Raw genomic sequence first — 16,578 nt, forward strand, 5'->3', positions numbered from 1 at the left:
ATTGAATTGGACAGTTTAGAGTAAAATTATTTTTTTTTTTTTGCCTCTCCATTGCAGAGAACTGGAAAAGTATTTGTCACCTAGTGAGTTAACACTTAGGGGTACTTTGCACGCTGCAACATCGCTAGCCAATTGTAGTGATGCCGAGCGCGATAGTCCTCTCCCCCGTTGCAGCTGCGATATCTTGTGATAGCTGGCGTAGCGAACATTATCACTACGGCAGCTTCACACGCACTTACCTGCCCTGCGACGTCGCTCTGGCCGGCGACCCGCCTCCTTCCTAAGGGGGCGGGTCGTGCGACGTCACACGGCAGGCGGCCAATAGAAGCGGAGAGGCGGAGATGAGCGGGACGTAAACATCCCGCCCACCTCCTTCCTTCCTCATTGCAGGCGGGATGCAGGTAAGGAGATGTTCCTCGCTCCTGCGGCTTCATACACAGCGATGTGTGCTGCCGCTGGAACGAGGAACAACATCGTACCTGTCGCTGCAGCGAAATTATGGAAATGACCGACACTACACAGATCACCGATTTTCGATGCTTTTGCAATTGTTTATCGGTGCTTATAGGCTTTAAATGTTGCGACGTCGTTACCGGCCCCAGATGTGCGTCACTTTCGATTTGACCCCGACGATATCGCAGTAGCAATGTCGCAACGTTCAAAGTACCCCTTAAATTTTTCCAGATAGTTTTCACTGGAGGTGTGTACTTCTCCCTGTATATTTCTGACCAATCTTAAGCCAACCGCAGCACTCAAAGGGGAAAGAACACGTTCCCAGAGCTTAGAGCAGGTTTCTTAAGGCCCCTTTACACACTGCAACTTCGCTAGCGATCTCGCTGGAACGTCACCGGTTTTGTGACGGAATAGCGACCTCCCCAGCGACATTGCAGTGTGTGAAACGCGTCAGTGACCTGGCCCCCGCTGTGGGGCCGTTGATCGCTACAAGTCGTTCAGGACCATTCTTTGGTCCTTGGTTTCCCGCTGCGCAGCATGTATCGGTGTGTTTGACACCGTTACAATGACATCGTTAGCGACCCAGCCCATAGGCGTGCTAGCGTTCCCTTTCCAGCGAGGTCGTTCTGCAGGTCCGTATCGCTGCTGCGTCGTTGGCCACATCTGCCTGTTTGACAGCTCACCAGCGACTGTTGGACACTTTCCAGCGATCCCGGCCAGGTCGAGATCGCTGGTGGGATTGCTAGAAAGTCTCGGTGAGTAAAGGGGCCTTTAGTGTGAGATGTAATGATACAACTGTTCTCCTGGTCTGCCCTCCTGCATGAGTCTGTGGTGGAGGGGCCGTAAAGCAGCATTCAACAGTGTCACATTACAAGCCTTTCTATCAGCTCTTAGCACTGTCCCCTCTGCTGTAGTGCCCCCTCCTCGCACACTGCCCGCCCAGAGATGTATCACACTTATGTCTGCTGTATTCATCTTGTACTTTCCCTGCAGTGAGATCAGAGAAGAGTCTCATTAGATCTTGCATAGGAGTAGTACAGAAAATGCAGGTGAGACATTTGGAATGTAATGCAATCCTGATCTTGCTGTAGAGAGAAGATAGTGCTTGAGTAAAGCAGACACACTGATTTATCAGCAGAGTTGATAGTAAGGTTTGTAATGTGACACATGTCCCCCCCCACCCCCCTTCCACTGATCAAGAAGGAGGGTAGACCAGGAGATCAGGGCTATATCATTACTAGTGATGGGCAAAAACCCGGACTGCAAACGTCCAGCTCCACAAGGGCTCAAAAACTTGAGCACCGAGCCAAAAAAAACAAAGAAAGAAAATTAGAATAAAGCAAGTGCTTTATACTTGCTGGTCTCCGTGCGGCTGCACACTGCTTCAAGGCCGCTCACTCTATTTCCAGGGCCACTCATTATCTTTCACACATTCACTGCTTCCCCCACCCACCGGCAGCATCTGATTGGTTGCAGTCAGACAGCGCCCCCCAGCGCCTGTGACAGCGTGTTTGACTGCAACCAATTAGAGGCGCTGAGTCTGCATCTAGATTGATGTAAAATGAAAAACGTTGCCTAGGGTCCCCTCGTATTATGATACCTAGCCATGTTAAAGTAATACGGCTACAGACTGCAGCTCCCAGCCATGTGGTTAACAAAATAACAGAAACCGCATGCAAGTTATTTAAATAAATTTAAACTTTGTGCAATTCCTTCCCCCTCCCCCCCCCCCCCCCCCCATTTTTCTACCCAGCCGTGATAAAGCAGACAGCTGGTGTTATCAGGCTGGAGAAACAGCCTAAAATTAGCAGCATGTAGCCTCCCAGGATTGTCTCATCTGAGATGCGACAATCCCAGAACTTTACTCTGCTCCTCTACATTGCCATGGTACAGTGGCAATTGGGGTAATAAGGGATTATTAGCAGCTCCCTGCTGCCACTAAGCCTTAGATTAGTAATGGGAGGTGTCTGAGACCCCTCATTGCTAATCTGTAAGTGAAAAAGAAATAAAACACCAAGAAAAATCCTTTCACTTCTTTGTTAGCCCCCAAAACACCCAGGTCCAATGTAATCCACACGAGGTACCATGACCATTCCAGCTCGGCTACATCTTAAGTGACAGTATGTGGCCATAGAACATGACAGTCTGCTGTGAGCTTCAGGCACAGAATGAGCCAAGTGAAGAGTAGTGAGGTCAGTCAGGTTATTTTTGGTCCTAGCTGGAGGTTCAAATGGTCCTCCACCTGTGATCGAAGATACCTTCACCTGAGGTCACCTGAGCTCACATTACCTGTGATCGTTACGTGGAGTTCCCTGAGAACTTCAGGGCCAGCGGCCGGGTTCTTTTTAACTGGTGCGGATCCTGACTTTTACAGTCCAGGTCGCCCATCACTAACTGTATTTTTTTTGTTTTCTGCAGGTGTCTACCTGCACCAAGCTATAGAATATCTATCTTCTTTGGTTATTGCATTTTTGCTGTGGGATTTGTTTGGTGTTTTTTTTTTTTTTTTTTTTTTTTTATTTATTGTTCATGCATATGAAACTGTTTTTAATATGGCTTTTATAGTCAAAAAAGCTTTGATTCTGCAATAACTGCTGTCCTTTAAAATGTTTTGTTTTTTGTTTTTTTTTGTTTTTTTTTTATAGGTAGAACAAAAAATCATTTTATTCTCCATCTTGAATTCAAGGACATAGAGATCCATTGTACATAGTAATACACTGCTATGTACCAGTATCATCTGCCTGTGGTGTCAGGGATGAATTGCAACCTCTAAGTACACAAAATTCTCCCTGTAACATCACCAGCGCTTGTGGCTAACATTTTTGTTTCCTACAATGTTGAATGTGGTCTGTTCAAGTCCAGGGGGTGGGGAAACAAAAGTCTTCCTTTTTTTTTTTTTTTTTTTTTTTTGCAGTTTTATAAGAACAAAAAATGTCTGACTTTTTATTAACCTCTAGAATACAGTTACATAGAATTGTATCTCTATGTACAGCTGCATCTGAGTAATCAGTTTCTAGGTTCCCTTTCTGAAATACAGCTCAAGATTACCAAATTCTTCTACCTCTGTGTGGGCTGTGGCTCATTACCATTGCTGCCGATGCACATGAAGGTCTCGAGTTTGAGTCCTTTGGAGATCAGAGAAGAGAATCGTTAGGCTATATGCACATGTGCCCTCCCTTTTAGCAATTTTTTTCATGTTTCTCCTTGCTTATTTTAATCGATTTTAAAGGGAAAAAGCATCCCAGCAAAGTCTGAGATTCCTGACTTGCTGTGTACACGCTGCTTCTTTTTTCCTTTGCAGATTTTGTTGCTGAAAAAAGAAGTAACAGGTCTTGTTTCTATAATCTCCTGCAATGCTTTATCACTACAGTGGATTATAGCGCAGCACTTCGCCTCAGATACAGCATGGTGTGTGAGGCTCTCCATAGCTCAGTAACCCAGTTTGACGACCCAAGGTTACGATGGCAGCGATCTGGTCCCTGTGATCGCATTAAGGAACTCGATCGCCATGAAGTAAGCGGATCCCTCTCCCTGCCTTCTGAAACGTCAGCCGGAGACCCAGCGGCGATCGTGGGGGTACAGCACCTGAACCCCCGCAATCACCATGACTAAAAAAAAAAGCCCAAAAAGAAGCGCACCAAAAAGCAACGTGCACATAGCCTTTATTTTGTTTTTGCTTGTGCCGAGATGCCAGCCCTGACCCTGAAGGGAAGCTGCAGAGTCGGTGAGAGGATGTTGGGGCAAGAGCCCTGGCTTCCGGGACAGCGGGACTGAGCCCTCAAATCCCGACAGTCTCTGAATCCGGGATGGTTGGGAGCTGTGCTTTAAAATATAGCCTTGAAAAAAAGATCTAGAATGATGTAATGTTTAGTGTTCATTGTTAAATTATTCTAATTATTGAGAGGTTGTGTCCCAGGATTATAGCGCAGTCTAGACTAATATATTGTTACACTACCCACTTCCTCATATTGCATTAGAACATGACTTAATGTCTCTACAACGTAAGAAATGTAGGAATTTAAGTAAACACCAGACTCATTATGGAGGATTTTCTGAAGGTTAATCAAAGGTTTTTTTCATTAAAGGAAATCTAGCAACTCTGGAGTTTTAAAGATACAATGCAAGATGAGAAGATTAATGAGAATTCAAAGCTAAAAAGGCAAAAGCGCCCCCCAAAGATCCCAAATATGTATAAATGAATGGTGCTGGTTTCTGCCACATATTTCTGCACGCCCCATTTAGATATCAGAAATGTTTGCAGCTAGTATGCTGCATGAACGAGGAATATGGTCTAATTCTGTGTAAAGCCTTGATGTCCAAGCTATTAGATGTATTTTTCCATTTTTAATCCCTTCCCGGCATCTGCTGTATATTTACCAGGGCTGTGGAGTCGGTAAGCCAAACCTTCGACTCCGACTCCGACTCCGACTCCTCAAATTCTCTTGCACCGACTCCGACTCCGACTCCGGCTCCGGCTCCGACTCCGACTCCTACATATATTGCTTATAGTTAGGTGAAAAATTTATTGTAGTACATGAATATGTGTATGTGAACATCAGACATTTAATAATTTTTATGATACAATAATCAAGATATTTGGATAGAACATAAAATATATTTATTGGAATACAACTTTAGAACACAAAAAACTGTAATAAATTGTAAATATGTAATACACTATGTAATATACAGTAGATTACATATATATCTTGTGTGTGTATATACACTGTATATATATATATATATATATATATATATATATATATATATATATATATATTTTACATATTTACAATTTATTAGTTTTTTGTGTTCTAAAGTTGTATTCCAATAAATATTTTATGTTCTATCCAAATATCTTGATTATTGTATCATAAAAACAATTAAATGTCTGATGTTCACATTGTACTACAATAAATTTTTCACTTAAATATAAGCATTATACTAAATGTTATTATTTAGTAAAATATTCAGCACATTCTGCATTGCACTCCTGTCCCCAATTTATTATATATTTTAGGAGTCGGAGTCGGTGCATTTTATACCGACTCCGACTCCGACTCCGACTCCACCAAAATGAGCTCCGACTCCGACTCCGACTCCACGACTCCGACTCCGACTCCACAGCCCTGATATTTACACTGAATGTCAAGTGCTCGGGTATGGAGCAGTCTCAGGAGCTAAACTTGCTCCTTACAAGACCGGTGCCAGATGTATTCTTCAGGAGACACCAGGTTCTACTGGATTACCAGATCTGCTCACAGCAGTTTAACCCATTTGATGCAATGGTCAATAGTCACGAAGTGATCACCTCATCGGCCTCCTCACAATACCATATACGTAGCTTTATTGGGGATTGTTAAAAATGTGATTTGCATGTTCAAGTTCCCTTGAGAAAAAAAAAGTTTTAAGTAATATAAAAAATTTAATTCTGATAAGTTTTCCAGCTCTGCAAAAGATAAAATAAATAAACATTCTAGTGTCCGCTCGGATCCGTGCTCGTACTGCAGGTGGCGGCTCGAGCCTCTCACGGACCCGGGGGTCACATCGCTCTGCAAGGGAGTTGGCGCTACACGCGGGGATTTGGGTATTTGATTTGGGATGTTAGTTCGTGACGCCACCCACGGGATGTGGTGATTGTAGACACCACCGCTGCGGTGAAGGTATGGGGGCTCCCAGGAGCGGTGTAATGGCGCAGCTAGGTGTTGACCCCTCCGTGGTTAGGGGGTGTTGGTCCCAGGGCCCAGTTGGCATGAGCCGGGGTGCAGGGTGAAGTGTTGCGGTGCCTGATGGCACTGATGTACTCACTCTGACACAAGACACTGGAGTCACTGGTAAATGGAGTGATGAACTGGGCCCGCAGCTGGCTGCGGCTTCTTCCAGACTAGGTTGGTGGTTTCTGCCTTTCTCCTGCACCTCTGTGTGTAAATGTTTTTTGACTCCTATGCCTAGACACCAGTAGTCCGCTCCCCGACTGGTATATGCCGGAGGAGCCTGTTTGCCCACAGACGCTGGCCCTTTGGGTCACTATGCCTTGGCGGTGGCGTTACCCTGTATGGTTGGGCTGTTGTCTTCTAAAGGGACTTGTGTGGGGTAGGTCCTTGAGTCCAGCCCGCAATCAGTTGATTCGACTCGGCCCTGTCGGTTCAGGGCTTTGTACTGGGTCTGAGTACCCTGCCTGGTGCTTCGGAATCTAGTTAGCTCCCCGGTTCGGTTCCGGCGGGCCACTACCCTGTCCCGGTCCCTTACGGTTCCACCGGTCATTTTCCTGGTCTCCTGCAGGCGGCCACCACCGTCTGCCTCCTTGCCAATGGCGACTGGGCTCCGACCCAGCCACCTGGTAGTCTGTTGGCAGCCTGGACACAGGACTGCCCGTGCACGCGACTGCTCTAGACTTGCACTTTAACTCGTCTCTCTCAGACTAACACTTTTCCCGCCTCCAGGCCTGTGAACTCCTCGGTGGGCGGGGCCAACCGCCTGGCTCTGCCCCCCTGATGTGGACATCAAACCTGGAAGGTGGTGACAAGGGTTTTGGTTTGGCTGGTGTTACCTAACCGGGAGGGGAGTGTGGTGTTTGTGTGTGTGTGTGACTACCTGGGACGACCTGGATAGTCCAGGGCGTCACACGTGTATTAAAAAAAAATTTAAAATATATACAGAATTTTAGCTCTCTAGCTCACGCTGCCTTGCGAAAGTACTCGTTCCCCTTGAATTTTTCAACCTTTTCCCACATTTCAGGCTTCAAACATAAAGATAAAAATGTTAATGTTCCAGTGAAGAATCACACAAGGACACAATTGTGAAGGTGAATATTTATTGCTTATTTTTAACTTTTTTTTAAAAAAAAAAAAAAAAATTAAAGTGGGGCGTGCAATATTTTTACGTTTTAATACTTTGTAGCACCCCCTTTTGCTGCGATTACAGCTGCAGTCTCTTGGGGTATGTGTATCAGTTTTGCACATCGAGAGACTGAAATTCTCGCCGATTCTTCCTTTGTAAACAGCTGGAGCTGAGTGAGGTTGGATGGATTTTGTGAACAGCAGTTTTCGGCGCTTTCCACAGATTCTTGGTTGGGTTCAGGTCTGGACTGTGACTTGGCCATTCTAACACCTGGATACGTTTATTTGTGAACCATTCCATTGTAGATTTGCTTTGTTTGGGATCATTGTCTTGTTGGAAGACAAATCTCTGTCCCAGTCTCTGGTCTTTTGCAGGCTCCTACAGGTTTTCTTCAAGAATGGTCCTGTATTTGGCTCCATCCATCTTCCCATCAATTTTAACCATCTTCCCTGTCCCTGCTGAAGAAAAGCAGGCCCAAACCATGATGCTGCCTCCACCATGTGTGACAGTGGGGATGGTGTGTTCAGGGTGATGAGCTGTGTTGCCTTTACACCAAACATATCGTTTGGCATTGTGCACAAATAGATTGATTTTTGGTTTCATCTGACCAGAGCACCTTCTACCACATGTTTGGTGTCTCCTAGGTGGCTGTGGCAAACTTTAAATGACACTTTTTATGGATATCTTTGAGAAATGGCTTTCTTCTTGCCAGTCTTCCATAAAGGCCAGATTTGTGCAGTGTACGACTGTTTGTTTTCCTATGGACAGACTCTCCCACCTCAGCTGTATATCTCTGCAGTTCATCCAGAGTGATCATGGGCCTCTTGGCTGCGTCTCTGATCAGTCTTCTCCTTGTGTGAGATGAATTTTGGCTGGACGGCCGGGTGTTGGTAGATTTGCAGTTGTACGATACTTCTTCCATTTCAATATGCTCGCTTGCACAGTGCTTTTTGGAATCCTTAAAGTTTTGGAAATCTTTTTGTAACCAAATCCGGCTTTAAACTTCTCCACAACAGTGTCACGGACCTGCCTGTTGTGTTCCTTGGTCTTCATGATGCTATCTGCGCTTTAAACAGAACAGTGAAACTATAACAGAGCAGGTGCATTTATACGGAGACTTGATAAATCTAAGCCACCTGTATGTAATCATCAGTCATTTAGGACAACATTGGATCATTCAGAGATCCTCAGTGAACTTCTGGAGTGAGTTTGCTGCACTGAAAGTAAAGGGGATGAATAATATTGCACGCCCCAATTTTCAGTTATTTATTTTTTAAAGTTTAAGCAATACATTTCGTTAAACTTCACAATTGTGTCCCACTTGTTGTTGATTCTTCACCACAACATTACATTTTTTTATCCTTATGTTTGAAACCCGAAATGTGGGAAAAGGTTGAAAAATTCAAGGGGGCCGAATAGGTACTTTCACAAGGCACTAATATATATGTTAATTTTTGCCAGAGCTGTGTAATATATAAAGAGCACTGCAAAACTGTCAGTTTTTCTGATTTTTCTCTTTATAGGTATATTTTGGAGTAAAATGTAAATTTGTTCTTTTGTTCTATAAACTACTGACATGACTCCGAATTTCCAAGCAATAAACTTTATTTTCTGAAAATGAGAAATTGTCAAAATAACACAAATGCATTGCTTTTAGACCTCAAATAATGCAAAGAAAACAAGTTCATGATCATTTAGAAACAACAATACTAATTTAACTCAGAGTTCAGAAATCAATATTTTGTGGAATAACCATGATTTTTAATCCCAGCTTTCATGTGTCTTGGCATGCTTTCCGCCAGTTTTTCACACTGCTTATGCGTGACCTTATGCAACTCCTTTTGCAAAAATGTAAGCAGTTCTTCTTTGATGGCTTGTGACTATCCATCTTCCTCTTGATTACATTCCAGAGGTTTTCAATGGGGTTCAGGTCTGGAGATTGGGCTGACCATTACAAGGTTTTGATGTGGTGCTCCTTCATCCACACATTGATTGACCTAGCTGTGTGGCATGACTCATTGTCCTGCTGTAAAAAACAGTCCTCAGAGTTGGGGAACATAGCCCGAGCAGAAGGAAGCAACTGGTTTTCCAGAATAACCTTGTATGCGGCTTGATTCATATGTCATTTTCAAAGATGTTTGTGTAATTTTATTTACCTAATTTTCAGCTTTGCCCAACACGTGGTTGTCTAATAGTTAGATGGAGACCTGGAGAAGCGTACAAGCCAGTGTTTTGCACCCACTGTGAAATTTGGTGGAGGATCGGTGATGATCTGGGGATGCTTCAGAAAAGGCTGGAATTGGGTAGGTTAATCTTTGCAAAGGACGTATGAATCAAGCCGCATACAAGGTTATCCTGGAAAAAAGTTTCCTTCTGCTCAGGCAATGTTCCCCAACTCTGAGGACTGTTTTTTTTTTTTGTTTGTTTTTCCAGCTGCACAATGCGCCATGCCACACAGCTAGGTCAATCAATGTGTGGATGAAGGACCACCATATCAAAACCCTGTCATGGCCAGCCCAATCTCCAGACCTGAACCCCATTGAAAACCTCTGGAATGTAATCAAGAGGAAGATGGATAGTCACAAGCCATCCAAAACTGCTTACATTTTTGCAAAAGGAGTGGTATAAGGTCACGCATAAGCAGTGTGAAAAACTGGTGGAAAGCAGCCAAGACTCATGAAAGCTGGGAATAAACATCATGGTTATTCCACAAAATATTGATTTCTGAATCTTCCTGAGGTAAAACATTATTAGTATTGTTGTTTCTAAATGAATATGAACCTGTTTTCTTTGCATTATTTGAGGTGTGAAAGCAATGCATGGTTTTGTTTTTTTTGACAATTTCTCATTTTAAGAAAATTAAATACAAAATGTATTGCTCGGAAATAAAGAGACGTCAGTAGTTTATGGAATAAAAGAACAATTTACATTACACTCAAATATACCTATAAGGAGAAAAATCAGAAAAACTGACAATTTTGCAGTGGTCTCTTAATATTTGACAGAGCTGTGTATAATTAAATATAATATAAAAATTGTAGTGTATATGTATTTAGGAAAAGTAACAAACTTATCCACCCAAAGTACAACCAATAAAATCTGCATTTCGCACTGGAGAAAGTGTTTTATACAGCTTTAATGATTAGGGAATAAAATAATGGGTCTCAATTAGAATATTGCCATCTTATAAATGTCTTGTAAGGCCACATCTTGAATATGGATCCAGTTTTGAGCTCAATACACTAAAAAGGATATTGGAAAGCTAGAGAGTTCAACAGCGGGCAACTGGATTATTAAACTGGTTGAGAGATCTCTTAATGAGGTCTGAAAAATTTAGCATGAAAAATGGCACCTCCAGAAGTTCTCATTTCCATGTAGAAAGACCTGTGTGGTCAATACGAAGATTTGTGGTAAGATTTATTCCTTTGGAAAGACCAGGGGGTGAAAAGGCAATTCCGGCATCTCCATAGGGAACGGCTCTTTTTAGTGATTTTTTTTTTTTTTTTTTTTTTTCCAGATTAGATGTAATGACTGGGTTTTTTTCACTTCATTCCACTCTGCAAATTTTTTCCCTCATGTCTCACTATATAAAGGCATTGAAAACTACAACTCTGAATTAAAATAAAAGCCACAACTAGCTATGTTGATGGAAAATAAAGCTGGGTCTTGGAAAACTGAATAGAAAAACCAAAAAAAACCCAAATACAAATGTATCATAGAATGGCAGCTGTTAACCAGTGGGAGGTGTGGGTGACCTAATACCAGTGGTCAATGAGACACTGAACTGTGTGAATTAAGCTGGGTTCACAGACGACGGCGACAACAACGTCGCTGTTACGTCACCATTTCCTGTGACGTAACAGGGACCTTACATGATCGCTAGTTAGCTGTCAAACCTGTAATTATAAGCAGCGACGGAGCAGCGATCATAGCGACCTCGACGGTCGTTGGGACGTGTCACACGCGTTGCTGTGTGACGACTCAGACCTTGATAGAGGCGTGGTGTTTACCCCTAGACATGTTTTGCGTTGCCTCTTTTCACACCCCTCTGTTCCGATTGGTGATCACTACAGCGGCGCCTGATTGGGTGACCGTGCCAAACAAAGACAGACACACTAGCGACACCAGACAGACTCTACTACGTGGAACAAAGAATGTAACTTAAAGAATGAAATCACTAACGCCTTCAGCAAGTTACCCAATCGGAACGCTGTTGTGACCACCAATCGGAGTCGTGGGGGTGTTGTAAAATACACCGCAAAAACACACCCTTGTCCTGCCTTCAGTCCTACGTCACTGCCTTCAGCGTCGTCGCGACCATTGCTGCTGTGGTGTCAAACTCAAGGATTCATGTGGCGCAGCGGGATAGCAGTGATCAAAAAATGACCTGGAATATTCAAGAGCGAGCAGCGATCTTGCAACAGGGGTCTGATCGTTGTGTCACAGACAGCGACGTCGCTGTTGAGGTCATTGCTACGTCACAGAAAATGGCGACTTAGCAGCGATATTGCTGTCGTCGCTGTGTGTGATACTGTGACGCCCTGGGCAAGCCAGGGGTCACAGGTCACAACACCACCACACCCTACACCCCAGTTAGGAACACCTAGGCTACCAAAAATCCTTGTTGCCTTCCTCCAGGGGCTGATGTTCACACCAGGGGGTGGGCCAGGCGGTTGGCTCCACCCACCGAGGAGTACACAGCCCTGGAGGCGGGAAAACCAGGCAGTCTAGTGAGGGAAGTGAGAGGAAGCAAGATAGAGTTTGGAGGAGGAAGTGGAAGGAGTTGAAGTTGAAGTCTAGCTGAGGGCTAGAGAAGAGTAAAAGTGACCAGTTAAGGAAGCCTGAAGTTGGTCCGGGTGTGTGCCCCGGACAGTGACAGCAAGGTCAGCAGACGGTGGTGATAGTCTGCAGGGGGACTGCTCGGAGGTTGCTGGAAGGACCGCGGATGGGTGGTGACCCGGCGGTCTGGAGCAGTATATGAAGAACAGTCAGCACCAGGGCAGGGGCCTTTCGGACCCCGGCAAGGCTAGGAGTCGCCATAATTTGCCAAATCCGTCAGTGAAGGGGACGTCTGTCTCCTAACAACCAAGTCCCGATTGAAGGCAACAGTCCAACCGTAACTGAGAGACACCGCCACCGCCAGGGCACCAGTTTTTCAGGGCCAGCGCCTGCGGGCAGTGTAGGGCTCCTCCGGCCCATATCCAAGCCGGGGAGCGGGTTACCGGTGGGAACCCATCGCAACCATCATCATCTTAGGTGCAGGAAAAAGGGACAGTCACCGTCACCTACTGGGGAAAGCAAGTGCAGCCGTCCGTGGGAACAGTCTTTCCAGCCGTGTGTTTTACCGAGAACTGTGTCATCGTCTCAGGCTGAGTGAGTACCACAGTGCCGCAAGGCACAGAGCTGCTCCCGCGTCCCTGCACCCCACCAAGCCCTGCATCACCCACCTAATCACTGGGCCCCGGGACAACCAACCCCCCTACCCACGGAGGGGAGGACTCACATCTAGCTGCTCCATACCACCACTCCCGGGATCCCCATACAGAGCAGCGGTGGTGTCAACAAATTACCACAACCGTGAGTGGCGTCACGGACAATAAACAATCCCAAATCCCAATCCCCTTTCACTCACGGGCGAGGAACGCCGCTCGAGTCCCCAGGATCCGGCCCATCGCTCGAGCCACCGAGCAGAGGCAGCAGCAGGCCGCAGCAGCTGGACCCGAGCAGTGGGAGAGCGCGGCGTCCCCTCCTCCGCCCGTGACAACACCACCATTAGTCATTACATCTCCACTCTTGACACTATGGTTTCCATTGCATGTGATGGCATCAATGTGGGGGTGATGGAGCTTTCCTTAGGCTGGTGCATGTATTAGAAGCTTCAGTAGAATTAAAGCTGTATTATTTATCTGCTTGCTTTCACGTCGGAAGTGAGCGTTGATATTTCAATGGCCACATGCCCGCCAAGACGTGTGCACCATCTGCAGGTATTGTGAACATGTCCTACTCTGACGAACAAGGCATGCACACATTACTAGCCAATCGTGAATCTTGCCAGGTATGCATGGTCCTAGTTAGTGATGGGTGAGCAGTATGGTGCTTAGCACTCAAATTGATGAGTGAACACTATGATGCTTGAGTGCTCGTTAGTAGAGTTGAGCGGGTCAGACACTTTGGACAGGCTCAACTTGAGTAACAAACATAATGCAAGTCAATGATTTAATGATTTGGTAGTGCCTACATACAGACGGCCATACAGAGAGCATTTAAGAGGGGGGAGGGCGTTTTTCTTTTGTTTTTTTGGGGGGGGGTGGATGGATGGGCAGAATCCCTACATCCGAAATTTTTTTTTATTTTTTTTTTTACCCCCGGTGAGAGCTATTCAGTGACTGCAGTTGACTTGCCTGACCCAGCTCTGTGGCCCCGTCGGCTACATGTAAAAGACAAAACAAAGTGGGTGCAAGGTGTAAAGGGGATGGGCGAAGGGTCCCTGGGAAGCGTATCACTGGTTGCAGCGGTGACTGGGGTCTCTGCCTCCTCCGCCACCGACCCTTCCTGCAACTTTTTCCTTTTCCAAGAGCAGTGTTGGATGGGAATGGGGGATGCTTTGAAGCACCACCCATGGTGCGCAGCCAGGAATCTGCCACCGCTGTGAGATGTTGCTCTCCTCCGGGGCTGATGTTTACGCAGCCCAGATAGTCCAGCATCCCAGAGAGGATGAGGGCGATGGGAACAGCTGATGGTGCTCGAGCGTGGGGCGGTGCCGCTGGCAATGGCAATGACAACACCAGGGCTGCAGGTCAAAGTTCCTTTTTAGGCCCGTTTCACACGTCTGTGAAAAACAGACGTTTTTCACTGGCATGTAAAACACGCACATGTCCCTGCGTGTGCCGAAAATCACGGCACACGTGGGTTGTCTAAGTGCAATCCGGGCTCCGTTATCCGTGGCCCGTGATTGCACTTAGAGATTCACTCACCCGCTCCCGCTGTCCATGGTGCTGATCGCTCCCGCGACGCAGCATGCGGCCGGCGGTGACCCCCGCAGCAGCTGCTTCCGGGTCGGCTGTGTCGCGCATAATGAATATGCGCGACAGTAATCAGCCAGCACAGAAGGAGCAGGGAGAACGGGCTGCAGAGGACATCGCTGGACGCCGGGTGAGTTAAAATTGTTTATTTTAAAAGCGCGTTTTTTTCTGCCACGTGTTTCACGGGCCACACCACTGCGTGGTCCGTGGAACATCAGTGATGCCAGAAAAAAATGGACATGTCTCTGTGCGGCAATCACGCACACGCGGGTACGCTGCACGGAGACACGTGCAGTGACAAATCACTGACGTGTGAGCAGACCCATTCATTATAATGGGTCTGCGTATGTCAGTGATTCTGGTACGTTTAAAAAAAAAAAGCACAAACGTCCCAGAATCACTGACGTGTGAAAGGGGCCTAACGCACAGTTCTTATTCTTAAAGCTCCCCGGAGGTGCTGTTTGCCACCGCCATGGATGGATGGATGGAGTCCAGCGATCACCGGTGTCTGTTGAAAAGTGTGAGACCTTCCGCCTTTCGCTGACTCGTGGCTACCTGTGGCCTGAAGCAACTTCGGGACCCCACTGTCTGTGTTAAGTGTCCCATCCTGGGTGCAGGTGACGCGGGCCCTTGCCTTTGGGGCCTGGCTGTAAACCCGACCCCGGGTCCTAGGTCCCTGTGCTCCGGGAAAGTGGGTGTTGGACAATGGAACATGAAATCCCCATCCCCTGCAGATTTATTAGTCCCTGAAGGACTGGGAACCCATTGCTATGGTGACTGGGAATCCCCAGACTGTCTTCCTGTGTAAGTGGTGGCTCACTAACTGGGTGTTTATGTATATGTATTGTGTAAGATCTCTGTGTGAATGTTTTGTAAGTGAAAACCAGTGGTTACCTCCTTTTACCCAGGTTAAGCATTACACCTTAAGACAGATGCAATACTCTGTGGCGACTGAAGCCTCAGGGGCGCCATACACCTGCGATAGCCTAGAAGTGCGATGCTTGATAGAGTACCGAGCACACTCAGCCATCATTAGTCATATCATCCACACTGCTTGCCTCCAATGCAGAAGTGAATGGCACCAGACAACCCCTTTTAGCATCCAAAATTGTGAGTACAACAAGCCTCACCTTAGAGGTGCACTCAATACTTTGACTCTTGTTAGGTGACAGTCCTGATACAGTGCGCCGAGGTGACTGTGCAGCCTATCTATAATTTACAGGAGATGCCCAAGTGATGCGTTTCTCAAAGTATTCAGCTTTTTCTGGAATCAGTGTTTAAACCCTTTGCGTGTGTGGCCACATGAGTCTGAATTGAGTTACTTTACAGTTTAAACTTCAGTATTTTCCAGAGATTTAGGAAAATTTTCTCTGTATCAGTGCATTAAGAGTATGTAAGCCATCTTTTTCTTATTTACATTAAAGAAAGGTTGTTGAAGGATATAGACTTTGTTATAAACTGCTTTGAAGCCATATCTTGAGCAAGGATCAGTCAGGAAACAAACTCCTTGAGTCGAGTTCTGCATATGGCATGGAATTTCAAGAGTAATACAGCACCATTATAGACTTAGTGTAATTGTATAAATGGATCTGAAAATGCCTTTTTTTTCAATTCTGTAATCTTGAAGTAATTAAAATGACCCATTCTAGCTTTACTAGCCCTAAGATGTAGGAGGCTAATTATAAATTATTGGCACACTGGTGCAGATGTCCTGTGAGTCTTCATGAAATTATTTCAAATGTTACATGTATTACGAATGGAAAATGGAGAAAAATTTGTTTCAGGTCCCATGGTTATTGGGCCCTTCCCAGCCTAAAAATACCAGCCCGCAGCCGCCCCAGAAGTGGCTCATCACGAGGGTCTCCATTTATGGCACTTCACCTCGGTTCTTCCCGATTGCCCTAGTGCTTTAGTTTTTCAGGGTATTGATTTTTGGTGTTGGTCAGCTGTGTAATGTTCAAAAACACAGCTAACATGAAGTCCTGGTGTTAGTAATGGAGAAAATTTCCCTAGTTCTCCACTTTATTACAAAACAAAAAAGACATTCGACCAAATCAGAGTACACAAATGGAAAGAGACTACAGGCTGGTATTTTTAGGCCCAATAACAACGGACCTTCATAGCCTGACAGCTGTGAGCTGATATTGCTGGTTATCAAAAAATGGAGGGAACCCCACTTCATTTTTTTCCCCCCATTTATTTGATTATTGTATAATCTAGCTATCTACACTGAACAAAAAAATGAAAGCAACACTTGTTTTTG

General features: G+C 45.5%; 1 protein-coding gene across 1 annotated transcript in view; it reads left to right on the forward strand.

Moving 5' to 3' along the window:
- The window catches only part of GREM1 (gremlin 1, DAN family BMP antagonist), a 93,112-nt gene that overhangs the window by 59,194 nt on the left and 17,340 nt on the right, over positions 1-16,578 (forward strand). The window lies entirely within an intron of this gene.

Source organism: Anomaloglossus baeobatrachus, chromosome 12, assembly GCF_048569485.1.
Source record: "Anomaloglossus baeobatrachus isolate aAnoBae1 chromosome 12, aAnoBae1.hap1, whole genome shotgun sequence".
NCBI classification, from domain to species: domain Eukaryota; kingdom Metazoa; phylum Chordata; class Amphibia; order Anura; family Aromobatidae; genus Anomaloglossus; species Anomaloglossus baeobatrachus.